A 5557-nucleotide genomic window follows, 5' to 3' on the forward strand; every position below is an offset into this window, starting at 1 on the left:
TCCAACCAAGACCAACAGAGACATCACAACGTGACCTATGCCATTTAAATTTTCCAGAACACATGTTAAAGAAGTAAATACAAACAGATGAAACTGGATTTTATAACATTTTTATTTAACCAAAGAAATCTAAATATTATCATTTCAAAATGTAGTCCACATCAGTACAAAGAACAAAATAGTCAGGTTTTCCACCCACTTTGTCTTACAGGTGAATTTTAATGAATGCTGGCTCCTCATATATCTTAATATGATCCAACATATAATTTTCTCCTATCTATTTAAGTTTTATTGTATCAAAAGGAAATCATTTTCTCCTTATTGTCAAACTGCTCTGCTATCTCTTTTTTTAAAAAATTCAAGTTATATATTGTGTTTATGTTAGAACTGAAATTAAGAATTTAAATAATTAAGAAGGAATTGATTCCAGCAAAAGGCTGGTTTACTAAAGTGGAAGACAGCACAAGAGCAAATCTCTCAAGAAAACCATAGGGTCAATGACATTGGAAAATTCAGGGTAGAATTAGAAGACACATGGGGTGTGATTAAAAGGGGAGTAGAGAGAACGTGGGGAGGAATTGATATCAGAGGTGAAAATACACAAGCATGTTCCCAGTTGATGAAGGACATCACTCCACAGGTTCAATTAATTCAAGATTCCCTAAGCAGAGTGCATATACAGGAAGTATTAATGAAATAAACTATGGTCTAAAATCCAAAGTTAATGTAAAGGATTTTAGGGACTAGAGAGGCCAAATAAGCAAGAAAAAGACCAATTGGTGATTTCTACCCATGAAGAAAATAAGATAGACATCAATAGAGCAGCATTTTTAAAATGCTAAAGGAAATCTCATGTCAAACCAGAATTCTACACCCAGCAGTAAGAGTGCCCCAAATTAAAATGTTCTAGAAAAACTTAAAGTGAAACTTTTCATTGTTAGTAGCCTTGAATTAGACAAAATACTGCAGTGAGTTATCACATCCGAAGGAATATGATCCCAGGTTGAAAACCAGGAATGCAGGAAGGACTGAAGAGGAAAGGAAAGGATAATTTATAAATAAATATAAATGAATTTTATTTTGTGAAGTAATTCTAGAAATCACTCATGGAGATTAAAATATATGTAGAATAAAATTCATGAAAACAGTAATACAAATGTCAGGAAGGTTAAAAATAGAATTGAAAGTGTTGAAGGTATTAGCATTTGGGGGAGATGGTAAAAGTAATTATTCATATTAGACTTTATTAAGTATTCAGGATTTAACCATTAGTGCAATTAAACAAAGATTTCTATATGATTTCAGCTAATAAGTTTATAGAGGAATTAATGGAATAATAAAAGAGTTAAATCAACATCAGTGAAGTAAAGAGAGTAAAGGAACATTAATTATTCAGGTCAAAGGGAAGGGAGAGAGCAAGACGGTTGAAATAATTACAAGTTTACTGGAAATTACCTGAGATGTTAATGCACCAAATACTAATTTCTTTTTAATGGCTGTGTGCTACGTTCTAGAGACTTGTTAATAAAAAATTTTGGACATTCTTTTATTGATAAACGTTTACACAGTCTCTATTTTTTCCTATTAAAACATAAGTTGTATGGACATTTTCTACATATACACTTCCATTTCTAATTTTACAGAAGGTATCCATAGTGGAAGAAAAAGGAAACATTAAAATATTGATAGAAACTGCAAATACCACCTCCCCACACAATTGTATTAAATTTTTTCATCTACCAACAGTATCTGACAGTGTCAATAATCCAACATTTATGTGTTTGGGTATAAAGCTTTAGGAATCTCTCAAATCCCATGGATAAGAGACAAGATTTCTCCTCTGGATCATCCACTGATTGGATTATCCACTCCCTTCCTCCATTAAAGGGGAATCAGAGGCAGAAGTCCCTGCATTTTTCAGAAATCCACAGGCTGTCTGCACATCAGGAGTGGGGTCAGCAGGGCAACTCTGCAGCCATGGAGGAACCTGCATTATTCTGTTTTCCAAGCCAGCCTATTCTGGTGAGCGTGGAATCCATATGGACGGCAAGAATATCCATTTCTACACTTTGTCCTTCTGTGAAACCTCTTTAAGTGAGCAGGCCATAGCTCTTAAAACAAGAACAAACTTTACTGAAAGTTGTTTCTTAGGTGTTAATGTTTGTTAGGTAATGTTCAAGATATCATACTTTTCTATAGAGGGAGCTTTCTTGGGTTAATAGGCCAGACATTTGTTTTGTTTTGTTTTTAACCAACAAAATCACTGGGAAGTGGAATTAGTATTCAACCCTGCACCTTTCACATTGTTCCCATCTCTGGAAAATTTTTTACCCACAATGTGATTGGTCTTTTCAAAAAAATATTCATTTCTGTGCTCAAATATCACCTCATCAGTTAGTCCTTCTCTAATCTCTTCATTATCAATAATTGTAGGTGGGTGGCCCCATGCCTTAGCGGTTAAGTGTGTATGCTCCTCTGCTGGCAGGCTGGGTTCAGATCCTGGGCACGCACTAAGGCACCACTTGTCAGGCAACGCTGTGGCAGGATTCCATATAAATTTGAGGAAGATGGGCACAGATGATAGCACAGGGCAAGTCTTCCTCAGCAAAAAAAAGAGGAGGATTGGCATGGATGTTAGCTCAGGGCTGATCTTCCTCACAAAATAAATAAAAAAATGAAATAAATGTAGGTAATTTCTTTCCCTTTATCCCTCCTTACTGTTCTTCCTCCATCCCTCTCTCTGTCTCTGTATCTCTGCATAACCCTTACTGTTTATTACAGGATCTAATTATACCTAACAATATATTACACATTCATTAGTCTCTTTATTAACTCATCCCTTTCACCAAGATTAAAGTAAACAGGGGCAGTGACTTTTTAAGTTAAATTCTGGATCATGGGTTTTAGTACATAACTTGGCTTATAATAGGTGCTCTATAAATGGGAGGATCAAATAACTTTCCCTCCCAACTGGGACATGTTGGAGAATGAAAGGGATGGTATTAATCATTACGGCAGGACAACAGGGATAAAACGAGATTTATGAATTCACTGTTAAAAAGTCTCTGAGGGGCTGGCCTGATGGCGCAAGCGATAAAGTGCGTGCGCTCTGCTGAGGCAGCCCAGGGTTCGCCGGTTCGGATGCCTGGATGCACCAACGCACCTCTTGTCAAGTCACGCTGTGGCGGCACCTCATATGAAGTAGAGGAAGGTGGGCATGGATGTTAGCCTAGGGCCAGTCTTCCTCAGCAAAAAAAAAAAATGATAGGATTAGCAGATGTTAGCTCAGGGCGGATCTTCCTCACACATACAGAAAAAAAGAGTATCTGAAGACAGAAATGAGAGATTGTAAAGGAAAAGTGCACTGATTATGTTTACATTTCAAATAGATTATTGTGGCTATAGTCTTAAAATGAATTACAGACAGAAAGGATTTGTAATTTTAGTGATAATTTATTGCAGTATACCACAAAACAGGTTATATCCTTGTATAACTTCAGTCGATTGAATTTTTTTGAAAATTTTAGAAAGTATTTATTGAAGTTTGAATAATTTCTTTCAATAAATATATTGAGTACCTTCTAAGGGCACAGCAATGAGTGAATACGGCAGTGTAAAACATTACAGTCCACATTAGTCTTCACTTCATGGAGTATCCAATTTAGTGAGAAAAACACTATGAGAGAAATAGATGATAATACACGTACAATTAAAAATTTTAAAAATTAACAGAGACAATGTGACATTAATTTTGACGGCTGGATCAGGAAATGCCACTCTGTGGAAATGGCATTTTGTAGGAAATCTGAAAGTTGCTCAAGAATTATTCAAAAGTGGAGAAATTTTAGGTGGATTCAGGAGGGAGGACGGATGGTTCATTGATGTACAAGTGTGGAGTGGCTGGGTGTCCAGAATGACACTCAGGTGTAGACAGGATATCAGTACCAACAAGTGAGATTAGGGGCCCTGAGATATGGGTGATTATTTGGAGAACTGGTTTGTTCAACTTGGGACCTGCTAACTGCAAGCTGAGTCATCGAGTTATCACTGATGTTGTGAGTGGGCAGATGGGTATTTGGGTCTCAGGGTTGAAGCCAGATCTGGGCTGACTCTACGGGCATTTCTAGTTCATTACTGGTATTTGAAACCAGGGAAATGGATGGGATGGCCTAGAAGAGGGTGTGGAAGTGGAACCAATGTGAGAGCAGGATTGACATCGAAGAAGCATCAATTATGTTAAGTCAGATGGTGTAGCCCAGATTAAAAGGGAGGAGTAGGAGGAGAGAGGAAGAGTCAGGGGAGGAAAAATGGTTATTTACAGTGGATAGGACTGTGTGATGGGAATATGGCATGTGTTAGTTATTTACTTATGAACAGGAGAATATTTGAGTGAAGATGGGACTTAGGTGTGCAAGTGAAGTGAGCATTAAATTGCTGAGAGGAACGTGATTTCATTAGAGATGAGGCACTAAATTACTATGCTCTGGGCACACGACCATCTAGTTTTCATAGTCCTCTCTGCCCTTGACTCATATCATCTTGATGACCTAGGACCTAGTTCTCAGTGTGTGGTGCCTGTGCCAGCAGCATCAGCATCATCAGGGAACAATGAGTAGTGCAAATTCTTAGACCTCCTCAGGGATTCTTGGGTGGAGGTCCAACAATCTGTGTTTTAACAACCCTCCAGATGATTGTGATGCACAGGGCAGTTTGAGAGATATTTCTCCAGGATACAGGAGGATGGAAGATCCAAATGAGGTGAGAACCTTCTCCATGGCTGGCAGTCTGCATCCCCCATTTTATTCAGATTTCACATTTCATTTTGTTTTGAAAGAGGAAGCTCAAAGGAAATATGATGTCCCAGACTTCAGAGAAGAAAAGACAGGACCATTTAGCCAAGAACAAGTGGAGACATCGTGAAAGGTCTGCACTTCCTATAAGACTCACCAGCTGCATTTTCAAGAGACCAGTTACAAGGATAACTTTCCACCCTGGCAATGAGGTCAGGTACAGTCAACGGGAGGAGACTTTGCAGAACCCTCAGTAAGTCTGTGCATACAGGAGACTGCAGGGACTCCGGGCCTGCAGCAGTGAAGGAGAACTTTTAAGTACTTTCTATATCACAAATACCTTAAATGTAATTGCACCAGTGGTCCAGGTGAATCCCTGGGCTGTGTTGGTGCTGGGTCTCTAAACCCCAGCCTCAACCCCAGTGCCACAATCTTCAGACTGGGCAGAGGTGATCCCAGGAGTGGGTCTCAGTCTCCCCCAACCACTCTACAGACAGCCCGTAACTTATGTAGACATCTGGAGACAGAGTCAGAAAGTGAAAAAAGCAAAGGAAAGACTGACTGAGGCCCTGAGGGCAGACAGGTTTGACAGGGAGGCAGAGAGAGCAAGGAGCCAGGAACGATGTTCTGGGACCTGATGGAAAATAGGAGAAGGTCATGCTGAAGAAACCAAGAATTGTGGCCCTGGGGAAGTGGTTCCCCATGAACAGTCCCCAGTTTCACTTGCCTCATTTAATGTCAACCCCTCTTCTTGCTCTGGACCGTGA

The sequence above is a fragment of the Diceros bicornis genome (genome assembly GCF_020826845.1).
Source record: "Diceros bicornis minor isolate mBicDic1 chromosome 1 unlocalized genomic scaffold, mDicBic1.mat.cur SUPER_1_unloc_3, whole genome shotgun sequence".
Classification (NCBI taxonomy): domain Eukaryota; kingdom Metazoa; phylum Chordata; class Mammalia; order Perissodactyla; family Rhinocerotidae; genus Diceros; species Diceros bicornis.